Source organism: Rattus norvegicus, chromosome 5 (assembly GCF_036323735.1).
Source record: "Rattus norvegicus strain BN/NHsdMcwi chromosome 5, GRCr8, whole genome shotgun sequence".
Lineage (NCBI taxonomy): Eukaryota > Metazoa > Chordata > Mammalia > Rodentia > Muridae > Rattus > Rattus norvegicus.
In genome coordinates this window covers 114,686,748-114,701,029 of record NC_086023.1, presented here as the reverse complement: position 1 = coordinate 114,701,029, position 14,282 = coordinate 114,686,748, and positions in this window count along the sequence as shown.

The window sequence follows — 14,282 nt, the reverse complement described above, 5'->3', positions numbered from 1 at the left end:
TTGGGAGGGAGACAATGGCTGGATTGTAAATAAATAATTTTAAAGTTAGAAAAAAAGAAAAAGAAAAAAGCCAGTCTCCCTCATGTAAACCAGACTAGCCTTGAACTTGAGATCCTTCTGTCCTTTCCTCCCAAATGCTGGGTTATAGGTGCACACCAGTATGTATGCCTTCCTGTGGTCATAGCTACATGGCCATTTATATCTGCCAAGACCAAATAGCCACAGCTTGCTAACCCTGGGTAATGAGCATACTGTTGTTTGTTGTAACATTCTTTGTGTTTACCGAACTTTGAATATTTTCCAAGACACGTAAAAGCATTACTGTAAGTGCTCTTAAACAATGGTAGGTAGGAAGAGGGCCATTAAAAGACCATTCAAAACATGGCAGCGTGCTGCATTTAGAGTGTCACAATGGAAATGGATTATGAAGGAGATGTTTTGGAGATGAAGACTGCTCATGTCTCTGAATCTTACTTCACGTTGGTCCCACTCCTGGCAGCAGACTTGTTTCTTGCTTAGACTTGGAGCTTCCAACAGTCATCCATTTGGCTAAGACCGTAGCTACTGTGAACCTTCCTCTACAGTTCTATCAACACCCCTTGAAAACAGTTACTTAGAACAACTTAACAATCCCTCCAGACATAAGAAAACACGTGATCCCTTATGTGACAGAGCTCCCCTAATACCAAGGAATAACCGGTAGGTTTCTGCTGTTTTTAATTGACAACGGCACCAATATCAACCGGTGTAATATCTAGTGCATCGTAAACTTACTACCCTCTGGTTCTGGAACGTGTGTGGGGAGATTGCTGCTTTGCTTCCAGAGCTCAGCCCCTCCTTCCTGGAATCATGCCACTAGAACTCCTCGGCCTCTGCTTTCACAATGCTTGAGTTTCTTGCCTCTATTTTAAAAGGACAGCTGTGGCTCATTCAGTCTATCTGGATAACAGAAAACAGTCCGGCCATCTGAAGATTTTAAATTAAGTTTGAACAATCTCAGTTTAAAAGGGTAACACATTCGCTGCCTTCAGAGCCAGGGTGTGGACAGCTTTGGAAGCATTGTTCTCCTGCCCACAGATTTTTAAAGAATATTCCTTGCACTGAGCTCTACACCTCTGTTGCTTCACCGTAAAAAGTGTTTTTTGGGTTGTTTTTTGTTGTTGTTTTGTTTTGTTTTGTTTTTTAAGTACAGGCATGAGGTGGAGCGCACCACAACTCAAAATTGGAAAGTTCTGTCTTAACCTAGAAATACTCTTAAGGTGCCCTTAGCCTAGAAGTCTCTTGTAATTTTTCTTTTATCAACTGTTTTAAAGAGTGAAAATAAAAGCTATGGTTTTTTAAGTTAAGGTGAAGCCTTATCCCCAAGCTTCCACTTCCAAGTATCCTGAAGTCTTCTTTGCAGTTACATCCAAATGTGTGTGCTGCTTCAAAGTAGCCTAGCTGGTAAGGCAGGCACTTAGCCAGAGCCAAGAATGTTGTCTTTATCTCAACATTTTTAAAGCCTCTTTTTTGGAATTGTCTTTAAAGACACTTCAGCAGACACACAGGAAAACCCAGCTCATTATTTTAAGGTCACAAGGTACCCTGCCTACTCTGTCTTCTTCCCCTCTCTATTGTTTTAATCCACTTAGCCTCATCCCCACTCCTTCCTCTCCTGAGATTAGTGCCAGAGATCTGGGAGGTTCAGAGGAAGACCTGGAGAGCCAGGCTGAGAAGGGGGCAGGGAGAGCCGGGAGAGCCACACACAGGTCCTGGGGTAGCAAACTCTAGCATCGGTTTACTTGTGTGTGCCAGCTCATTTCACATACTGCAAAAGGACAGTCTATATTCTTTCTAATGTCAAGAACTATTACATAAATAATGGCAGACAGCAAATACCATTACTATTTACAATTGCTGGTTACAGAATCAGTCTAGCTGTCAACAGATGAAGCTGAGACATACATACACAATAGAATTTTATTTGTTGGAATGAAGTTTTATAGAAAAATTAATGAAACCAGGAACTACCATGTTAAGTGAGAGCCAAATTCAAGAAGACCAAAAACAGCTTGTTGGGCTGGAGAGATGGCTCAGTGCTTAAAAGCACTGACTGCTCTTCCAGAGGACCTGAGTTTAAATCCTAGCAACCACATGGTGGCTCACAACCATCTGTAATGAGATCTGATGCCCTCTTCTGGTGTGCCTGAAGACAGCTACAGTATACTTATATAATAAAAAAAAAATCTAAAAATAAAAAGTAAAAACCCAGCTTGTTGTCTCTCATATATGGAATCTACATTTATATTTGCATATATATGTTTAGTTTATACATTCATAAAGGTAAAAGAGAAAATCCTTGGAAAAGGAAGTGGACAAGCAAATGGGTGATGTGAAGAAAGCCGATGATATACCCATTTAAAAATCTTAATGAAACCCATTGATTTGTTCAACAAATGTATGCCATAAAATAAGTTTATGTTACGAAAGTTTAGTGGTTGATTATACAGATAAAGACAATTTTGATAATGACACTATGAAATTTAAGTACAAGGAGATTCTGTTTGTAAATATTGGAGTTGTTAAATGTAAACACAATCGTAAGTCATATTATACTTTTAATTACTGAATTTATAGTATTTGCCATAAGTGTTTAAAGGTCTCACTTAAAATAAATATAAAATATTTCTTATGTGTGTGTTATTCTTGGACTAGTTAAGGTTGCTTCTCAATAAAATATGTCCATATATAGAGAGTAATGACAGGAAGCACAAAAAAGTCCTCTTTAGATTGTAATCTCACATAGGAAAAATGTTTTCCCCCTTATAGGACAGACTTCCTCTACTAAACACAACTGCCATTCAGCTTCCTCCAGTGGCACATCCTCTTGCTATCCAAAGGAAAAGGTAAATTCCAAGGCCAGCCTTCTAATATGTAGCCACTATCCACATATGGCCATTGAACCTTAAAAATTCCTCGTCTAGATAAAATATGCTTTAAGTACTAAACATGTTAAGATCTCAAAATTTTGGATAAAACACCCTGGATTTAATTCAACAATAATTTCCTGTTAGCCACATGTTGAAATATTGAGAATGAGGTAAAATATATTTTGAAGACTAATTTCATGACTCTTCTGCTCTGTAAGCATATATTTTAGGAGGTTTGCAGTCTGCACAGTTTGCTCCTGTCTTTGATCAGGTTATTTTTCTGTTGGTTTACGGTGCTACTGTGTAAAGTCATTAGGGAAATCTTTCTTCATGGAGGACCAGATGACTCAGCCTCTGAGTAAATATGACAGGTGAGTTGTGATATATGTCTGTATTAAAGTACATTCAACTGAAAACATTTCAAAGCATCATTCACTACTCTGTGAAACAGTTATGTCTCCTAATTTCCCAGTGGAGTGAGTATAAATGGCAATTATACAAACTGTGAAGACACTCAAATCTACACCCAGACTAAGCAGCAACACCCTAATTTTTACAGTGTGTGCATGTGCGTGTGTGTGTGTGTGTGTGTGTGTGTGTGTGTGTGTGTGTGTGCTCTGTGTTTTGTGTATGTAGGTACAAGTGTGTGAGTGGGTACATGAGCATGTATGAGGGCCAGATGTCAATCTCAGGTGTTCCTGGAGCATTGTTTACCTTGTGAGAGACAAGGCCTCTCACTGGGACTGGAGCTCTGTGATTAAGAAATTCTGGCTGGAGAAGACCTCAGAAGATGGAAAGATCTCCCATGCTCATGGATTGGCAGGATTAATATAGTAAAAATGGCCATTTTACCAAAAGCAATCTACAGATTCAATGCAATCCCCATCAAAATACCAATCCAATTCTTCAAAGAGTTAGACAGAACAATTTGCAAATTCATCTGGAATAACAAAAAACCCAGGATAGCTAAAGCTATCCTCAACAATAAAAGGACTTCAGGGGGAATCACTATCCCTGAACTCAAGCAGTAATACAGAGCAATAGTGATAAAAACTGCATGGTATTGGTACAGAGACAGACAGATAGACCAATGGAATAGAATTGAAGACCCAGAAATGAACCCACACACCTATGGTCACTTGATTTTTGACAAAGGAGCCAAAACCATCAAATGGAAAAAAGATAGCATTTTCAGCAAATGGTGCTGGTTCAACTGGAGGTCAACATGTAGAAGAATGCAGATCGATCCATGCTTATCACCCTGTACAAAGCTTAAGTCCAAGTGGATCAAGGACCTCCACATCAAACCAGACACACTCAAACTAATAGAAGAAAAACTAGGGAAGCATCTGGAACACATGGGCACTGGAAAAAATTTCCTAAACAAAACACCAATGGCTTACACTGTAAGATCAAGAATCGACAAATGGGATCTCATAAAACTACAAAGCTTCTGTAAGGCAAAGGACACGGTGGTTAGGACAAAACGGCAACCAACAGATTGGGAAAAGATCTTTACCAATCCTACAACAGATAGAGGCCTTATATCCAAAATATACAAAGAACTCAAGAAGTTAGACCGCAGGGAAACAAATAACCCTATTAAAAAATGGGGTTCAGAGCTAAACAAAGAATTCACAGCTGAGGAATGCCGAATGGCTGAGAAACACCTAAAGAAATGTTCAACATCTTTAGTCATAAGGGAAATGCAAATCAAAACAACCCTGAGATTTCACCTCACACCAGTGAGAATGGCTAAGATCAAAAACTCAGGGGACAACAGATGCTGGCGAGGATGTGGAGGAAGAGGAACACTCCTCCATTGTTGGTGGGATTGCAAACTGGTACAACCATTCTGGAAATCAGTCTGGAGAATCCTCAGAAAATTGGACATTGAACTGCCTGAGGATCCAGCTATACCTCTCTTGGGCATATACCCAAAAGATGCCCCAACATATAAAAAAGACACGTGCTCCACTATGTTCATTGCAGCCTTATTTATAATAGCCAGAAGCTGGAAAGCACCCAGATGCCCTTCAACAGAGGAATGGATACAGAAAATGTGGTACATCTACACAATGGAATATTACTCAGCTGTCAAAAACAATGACTTTATGAAATTCGTAGGCAAATGGTTGGAACTGGAAAACATCATCCTGAGTGAGATAACCCAATCACAGAAAGACATACATGGTATGCACTCATTGATAAGTGGCTATTAGCCCAAATGCTTGAATTACCCTAGATGCCTAGAGCAAATGAAACTCAAGACGGATGATCAAAATGTGAATGCTTCACTCCTTCTTTAAAAGGGGAACAAGAATACCCTTGGCAGGGAAGAGAGAGGCAAAGATTAAAACAGAGACTGAAGGAACACCCATTCAGAGTCTGCCCCACATGTGGCCCATACATATATAGCCACCCAATTAGACAAGATGGATGAAGCAAAGAAGTGCAGACTGACAGGAGCCGGATGTAGATCGCTCCTAAGAGACACAGCCAGAATACAGCAAATACAGAGGCAAATGCCAGCAGCAAACCACTGAACTGAGAATAGGACCCCCGTTGAAGGAATCAGAGAAAGAACTGGAAGAGCTTGAAGGGGCTCGAGACTCCATATGTACAACAATGCCAAGCAACCAGAGCTTCCAGGGACTAAGCCCCTACCCAAAGACTATACATGGACTGACCCTGGACTCTGACCTCATAGGTAGCAATGCATATCCTAGTAAGAGCACCAGTGGAAGGGGAAGCCCTGGGTCCTGCTAAGACTGAACCCCCAGTGAACTAGACTGGTGGGGGGAGGGCGGCAATGGGGGGAGGGTTGGGAGGGGAACACCCATAAGGAAGGGGAGGGGGGAGGGGGATGTTTGCCCGGATACCGGGAAAGGGGATAACACTTGAAATGTATATAAGAAATACTCAAGTTAATAAAAAAAAAAAAAGAAATTCTGGCTGGTTCAAGGATTCTCTTGTCTTTGCCTCACTAGGGCTAGGATGTATGTGTACTTCAGTGCTTGTCTTTTTATTCAGGTCCTAGGGATCAAACTCAGGCCCCGGTGCTTGTGTACTTTACTGAGTGAGCTACCTGTCTAGTCCCTGTTATAGAAGGAACAATCATTTAAAAAGTTTTCCCAGAAACAACAAAGTTATAGACACTGGGAGTGGCTGTTAGGCTTCAGTGATTAACCTCACTATGTAATTTACTGACTAAAAAGGCAAGAGTCGGGTATCTCTGGCATATGTCTGTAATCCTAGCCTTTGGAAGTCTAGGATTCTAAGAGGACTGAAATGAGTTACAGGCCAGGTTAGACTACACAGTGAATTCCAGGCCAACCTGGGCTACTTGTCTAAAAGAAAAATAGACTTTTTCAGCATCTAATGAGATGATCAGGTGGTTTTTTTTCTTTGTTTGCATATATGGTGGATTAAGTTGATGGATATTTGTATACTGAACCATACCTGCATCTCTGGGATGAAGCCTACTTGATCATGACAGATTTCCTGGATTCAGCTGGCAAGTATTATATTGAGTAATAAAATGCTCAACAACTGAAGAGAAATCAGTCTGAAGTTCTCTTTCTTTGTTGAGTCTTTGTGTGGTTTACGTATCAGAGTGGTTGTGGTTGCATAATATGAGTTGGCAGTACTCCTTCTGTTTCTGTTTTGTGAAACAGTTTGAGGAGTATTAGTATTAGTATTGGCTTTGATGGTCTGGTTGAATTCTGCACTAAAACTATCTGGCCTTGGGCACTTTTTGGTTGGGAGACTTTTAATTACTGATTCTATTTCTTTAGGGATTATAAGGCTATAAATAGTTTGCCTGATCTTGATTTAATTTTGGGAAGTGGTATCTGTCTAGAAAATCGTCCATTTCATTAAGATTTTCCAACTTCGTGAAGTACAGCCTTTTGAAGTAAGACCTAATGATTCTTCGAATTTCCTCAGTATCTGTTGTTATGTCTCCCTTTTCTTTTTTTTTTCCAAAGATTTATTTATTTATTATATATAAGTACACTGTAGCTGTCTTCAGACACACCAGAAGAGGGCATGGGATCTCTTTACAGATGGTTGTGAGCCACCATGTGGTTGCTGGGAATGGAACTCATGACCTCTGGAAGAGCAGTCCGGTGCTCTTAACCGCTGAGCCATCTCTCCAGCCCACAGTCTCCCTTTTCAATTCTGATCTTAGTCACCAAATCAAAACAACTCTGACATTTCATCTCAAACCAGTCAGAATGTCTAAGATCAAAAACTCAAGGATAGCACATGCTGGTGAGGAAGGAGAACACTTCTCTGAAGTGGAAACTTAAAGGTTCTTTGGAAAGTAGGTTGAATTGTGTTTTGCTGGGGCAAACATGTAAAGGAACCTTTACCTGAAGGGGACACAGGAGTGAAAGGGTAAGGCAGACTAGTGAAGGAATTTTGTGCTGAAGCAGAGAGGAGAAGAGATGTTCTGCTAAAGCAATCACATGAAAGGGTACATAATGAAGGCTTCATCCCTAATGATGCATGTATTGGTCTGCCTTACATTTTGTAGTTGAGCTGCATTTGTCAGGACTCCATAGAGAGAAACACCCCCCCCCAAAAAAAAAACTTCTGGTGGTGTGCACCACCTCTGACTGTGTGTCACTTCCTCTGACTGGGGCTTGCCAGCAGAGATGTCAGGTGAGACAGATTCATGTGGAGTTTTGCTAAGTCTGACTCCTGTGCTGAGGTGAGACACATGGCACGTGATGTTTAGAGGAATATAAAGAAGACTTGATGGACAGTGATGAAGGCAGAGCTAGGCTTACTTACAGAGCTAGCTGTGCAATAGTTATTGGTCTCAAGTCTTTGCTGATCTTCACTCTGCTGAGAGAGGCACAGCCAAGAATTTCTGATGTTCCATTGGTCCAGGTCCCTCCTGCTGACTTGTGCCAAAGCTCAGGCCTGGCTGTTTCTACTGAGTAGTGCTAACATTGCTGATTGGTGCTTGCTATCCTGACTCTACTGAACTAGACTGCTGATATATCCATGATGTGTTCCCAAGTGGATTGAGCTGCCACTGCTGACCTGTGAACTGAACTGCCAATTTCCAGACAATACAGATGGGAGATGCCTCAAAGAACCATTTCTAAACATGTTCACTTCCTCTGCATCCTTACTTTTCTACTACCTCTGATGGGTGGTGGGTTAAAAGGGAGATTAAAGTGTTTAAGGATCATCATTAAAATTAGATTTTGAAAAAAGTAAAGTTATATTCCTCTGTTGCTAGTTGGAGTGCAAACTTGTACAACCACTTTGGAAATCAATTTGGTGGTTTCCCAGGAAACTTGAAATAGTTCTACCTCAAGACCCAGCTATATCACTCCTGGACATAAACCAAAAGATGTTCCACTATCCCACAAGGACACAGGCTCAACTATGTTCATAGCATGTCAACGTCTAGTGTGGTGGGGGCCCTGGGTACGGTCGCACACAACCAGGACCCAGGGGATGCAGAGCAAAGGCAGAAGCAACTGCATGCAGTTGCAAGCTTTATTAATCCTTATATAGATATGAATATGAATTACTACAATTTCCATTTTGGCAAGATACCATAAGATTATTATTCCCACGATACCAGGAACAACTGAGGCAAGACTAAACAAAGCAATACGACTAAACAAAGCTTTCTTCTCAAAATATTCACATACCAAATCACCCCTCTTCTTATTATCAAAGTATACTCGCCAGAACCAAGAGAACATGAGAGCGGCTTCCACAGAAACAGGACATAGCAGAACATAGTTTAAGGCCAAGTGAGAAAACCATTTTCTTCTTAAGGGCAAGGGCGGCATTCCAGCCCCTGCTTGCACCCGTCACACCAGTCCTTACCTGACCCTGCCTGGGAGCTGCATCTCTATGCTTCCACAATAGCAGCTTTATTTGTAATACCCAGAAACTGGAAACAACCCAGATGTCTCTCAACTGAAGAATGGGTTAAGAAAATGTGGTTCGTTTCCACAGTAGAGTACTACTCAGCTATTAAAACCAAGGACATCATGAAATCTGCAGGCAAATGGATGAGAACTAGAAAACATCATCCTGAGGGAGGTAACCCAGACCCAAGAGAACATGTATAGTATTAGCTCACTTATAAGTGGATACTAGCCGTAAAATACAGGATACGCATGCTACACTCCACAGACTCAAAGAAGCTAGGCAAGAAGGAAGGCCCAAGCGAGGACACTTGAATTTCACTAAGAAGAGGGAATAAAATAGTCATAGGAGGCAGATGGAGGGAGGGAACTGAAAGGGAGAGGAAGTGAAGAGGAGAGTGGGGGGTTCAGGATCAGATGTGGGGAGGGACAGAAGGGATGGCCAAATGGCCTTGAGAATGAATGGAAATCTGCAGCTGACAGAGGTGGGAAGGTGGGGGGCATCTCCAGGATCAGACAGAGACCTAGCATAAAGAAGGCAACCAAGAATCAATTTGGGTGTCCTTAGCTGTGACTCACAGCATTGGGGATATGGAACCTGAAAAGGCCACTTCTTGTAGCAAGACAGGACGCCAATGGAGTGATGACACCAACACACCCACAAAACTTTCCACCCAAAATTTATCCTGTCTACAAGAAATGCAGAGACTGAGGGAACAGACAACCAATAATGGGCCCAGGTTGAGACTCATCCTATGGGCAAGCACTAATCCCTGACATTATTAATGATATTCTGTTATACTTGTAGACATGGCTGTCCTCTGAGAGGCTCCACCCATCCAGCTGACTCAGACAGATTCAGAGACCCACAGCCAACAGTGGATGGAACTTGGAGCCTCTTATGGAAAAAAAAAGAGGAAGGGTTTCCCTGAAGGGGATAGGATCTCCACAGGAAGACCAACAGAGTCAACTAACCTGGACCTTTGGGGCTTTCAGAGACTGAATCACCAACCAAAGAACAGAACATACATGGGCTGAACCTAGGCCTCCCCACATATATGTAGCAAATGTGCAGCTTGGTCTTTATGTGAGTCCTGAACAGTTAAAGTGAGGACTATTCCAGAAGCAGTTGTCTGTATGTGGCGTATGTTCTTCTAGCTGCAGTGCCTTGCCTGACTTGAGTGAAAGAGAATGTGTCTAGCCTTACAGAGATGGGGTTGAAGGATACCAAGGGAATGCTGCCTACTCAGAGAAGGATGGGGGAGGATTGTGGCAGGGGATGACCAGAAATGGGGCAGTGAGTGAGATATAAATCTAATAATAATAATAATAATAATAATAATAATAATAATAATAATAATGATAATAAAAAGAAAAAAGTATGTGGTTAGTTAAATATTCCTGAGCTCAGCAAGTTTTACTGCAATCAGGACCATCATATGTTGATCACCCAAAACAAACACTTCGTCTCACTACCTGTGCAGCTCTCTCCTTTCTCACTGCCAAGAGCATACTGTTCTACTAGGTGACTATTTTCATGGTCCATCTACATTGTAGCAGGTTATTATTGTCAACTTGAAGTGATCTAGAAATTACCTGGGAGTCGAGTCCCTTGGCACATCTGTAGACCCTTTTCTAGGTAAACTGCAGTAGAAAGATTGATCTTAATGTGGAAAGCACCACTTCACTGGGTGATTCCAGATGGTACTGAAAGGATCAGGCCAGCTGAGCAGCAGCCACCATTGCTCTCTGCTTGCTATGGATGCATTAGGACCAGCTGCCTCAAACTCCTGTTGCCATGAATTCTCCACCCCTATGCATTGCAGTCTGTGGATCAGAGCAAAACTATTTCTCAAAATCGTTTCTGTATATTTTGTTGTCAGAATGAAAAAAAAAAACATGTATCAGTGTCAAATGTTTCATTGCAATAATTACCATTTGTTCTTGGGTCTTAACTTTCAAACGAATACTACCATTAACCTTGGGTACATTTTTCTTTGAATATTTTCAGTTCCACTTTGGAGTGCTTTTGCTAGCACTTGGTAACTCTGTTTCATTTTCTGGATATAAGGAGTCCTGGGGAACAAGCCTAAGGCATGTGTATGCTAAGCCACTGCTCTGCCATTGGGCTACATACCCAGCCTTAATTTTTTTTTTAAACCGTTTTTTTTTTTAAATTGGATATTTCATTTATTTACATTTCAAATGTTATCCCCTTTCCTGGTTTCCCTTCTGGAAACCCATCCCATCTTCCCTCCCCCTGCTTCTATGAGGGTGCTCCCTCACCCACCCACTCCTGCCTCCCTACCCTGACATTCCACTACACTGGGCTATCGAGCCTTCCCAGGACCAAGAGCCTCTCTTCCCATTGATGCTTGACAAGGCCATCCTCTGCTACATATGAGGTTGGAACCATGGATCCCTCCATGTGTGTTCTTTGGTTGGTGGTTTAGTCCCTGGGAGCTCTGGGGTGCCTGCTTGGTTGATATTGTTGTTCTTCCTATGAGTTGCAAACCCCTTCAGCTCCAGTTCTTTTTCTTACTTCTCCACTGGGGACCCTGTGCGCACTCCAATGGTTGGCTGCAAGAAACCACCTCTGTATTTGTTAGGCTCTGGCAGAGCCTCTCAGGAAACAGCTATATCAGGCTCCTGTCAGCAAGCACTTATTGGTATCCACAATAGTGTCTGGGTTTGGTGTCTGCATATGGGATGGATCCCCAGGTGAGGCAGTCTCTGGACCACCTTTCCTTCAGTCTCTACTCTACTTTGTCTCCATATTTTCTCCCTTGAGTATTTTGTTCCCCCCTTCTATGAAGGACTGAAGCATCCATGCTTTGGTCTTCTTGAGCTTTATGTGGTCTGTAAATTTTATCTTGGGTAATTCAAGCTTTTGGGCTAATATCCACTTATCAGTGTTACCATATGTGTTCTTTTGTGATTGGGTTACTTCACTCAGGATGATATTTTCTAATTCCATCCATTTGCCTAAGAATTTCATGAAGTCATTTTTTAATAGCTGAGTAAATATTCCATTGGGTAAATAAATGTACCACATTTTCTGAATCCATGCCTCTGTTGAAGGACTTCTGGGTTCTTTCCAGCTTCTGACTATTATAAATAAGGCTGCTATGAACATAGTAGAACATGTGTCCTTATTATATGTTGGAGCATCTTTTATATGCCCAGGTGTGGTACAGCTGGGTCCTGAGGTAGTACTATGTCCAATTTTCTGAGGAACTGCCAGACTGATTTCCAGAGTGGTTGTACCGGCTTGCAATCCCACCAACAATGGAGGAGTGTTCCTCTTTCTCCACATCCTTGCCAGCATCTGTTGTCACCTGAGTTTTTGATCTTAGCCATTCTCACTGGTGTGAGGTGAAACCTCAGCGTTGTTTTGATTTGCATTTCCCTTATGACTAAAGATGTTGAACACTCCTTTAGGTGCTTCTCAGTCATTTCATATTCCTCAGTTGAGAATTCTTTGTTTAGGTCTGTATCCCATTTTTAAATGGGTTATTTGATTCTTTGGAGTCTAACTACTTGAGTACTTTGTATATATTATTAGCCCTCTATTGGATGTAGGAAGAGTAAAAATCTTTTCCTAATCTGTTTGTCGCTGTTTTGTCCTATTGACAGTGTCTTTTGCCTTACAAACCTTTGCAGTTTTATGAGATCCCATTTGTCGATTCTTGATCTTAGAGCATAAGCCATTCATGTTCTGTTCAGGAAATTTCCCCCTAAGCCCATGAGTTCGAGGCTCTTCCCCATTTTCTCTTCTATTAGTTTCAGTGTATCTGGTTTTATGTGGAGGCCCTTGGTCCACTTGAGACTTGAGCTTAAGTATTGATCAATTTACATTCTTCTACATCCTGAAGTTGTTTATCAGGTTTAGGATTTCTCTGGTGGGGTCACTTAAGTATACTATCATATCATCTGCAAATAATATTTTGACTTCTTCCTTTCTAATTTGTATTCCTTTAACCTCCTTTTGTTGCATAATTGCTCTGGCTAGGACTTTGAGAACTGTATTGGACAGGTAGGGACAGAGAGGGCAGCCTTGTCTAGACCCGGATTTTAGTGGAATTGCTTCATGTTTCTCTCCATTCAATTTGTTGTTGGCTACTGTTTTTTTTTTCCCCATCTTTATTAACTTGAGTATTCCTTATTTACATTACAATTGTTATTCCCTTTCCCAGTTTCCAGGCCAACATCCCCCTAATCCCTTCCCCTCCCCTTCTTTATGGGTGTTCCCCTCCCCATCCTCCTCCCATTGCAGCCCTCCCCCCAACAATCACGTTCACTGGGGGTTCAGTCTTAGCAGGACCCAGGGCTTCCCCTTCCACTGGTGCTCTTACTAGAATATTCATTGCTACCTATGAGGTCAGAGTCCAGGGTCAGTCCATGTATAGTCTTTGGGTAGTGGCTTAGTCCCTGGAAGCTCTGGTTGGTTGGCATTGTTGTACATATGGGGTCTTGAGCCCCTTTAAGCTCTTCCAATTCTTTCTCTGATTCCTTCAACGGGGGTCCTATTCTCAGTTCAGTGGTTTGCTGCTGGCATACGCCTCTGTGTTTGCCGTGTTCTGGCTGTGTCTCTCGGGAGCGATCTCCATCCCTTTCTACTCTCAGGACTCTGGGTTAGTCCGTGCTGTATACTCAGGTCTAAGGGTTTGGATAAGAACATGCAGGGCTCGTGTTTCTGGATCTGAGTTGTCTCATTCAATGTAATCTTTCTAGATCCATCCATGTACCTGCAAATTTCATTTCTCTTTACAAGTGGTGTATCTGTACCACATTTCCACTGTCCACCAATCCATTGAAGGACATCTAGGTTGTTTCCATTCCTAGCTATTATGAGTAGAGCAGCAGTGAACAGTGAGTGCTGAGCAAGCATCTGTGGAGCAGGATGCGAGGTCTCTTGGACATAAGGCAGGGAGTGGTATAGTTGGGTGAAATGGTAGACTTTAGTTTTCTGAGGACTTCCACACTAAATGATATTGTACATGATTTATCACAAAAACCACCAGAAAACTTCTAGAGACAATGAACTTCAGCAAAGTCAGAGAGTACAAAATCAACTTAGAAAAACTAGTAGCCCACGGTATCTTTGTACTCTCAGTCCTGCCTCATCTTTCCAAGCAGTGGGATTGCAAATGTTTACAGAACTTTCAAGCTCTTGTCCAAAGCAGTCCCCAGGCCCCTTTCCTTTAAATCAGTTTATACTAATCATACAAAATATGGGGTTGAGTGTGACACCTTCATATATGCACTACATACTTTGATCACATTCACCCTCAGTACTTTCTCTTGTACTCCCTAAAGGCTCTTTTAAATTGTTTTATTCCTGTGAGTGACCCTACCCACCCACCGAACTAGTTCAGTACGGTGAGCTTTCACTGTGAGCTAATGTGCCTAGCGATGTATTAGCAAAGAGCAAAGAGGAAGAGAAGATATCCAATCTGTCTGCGCAAAG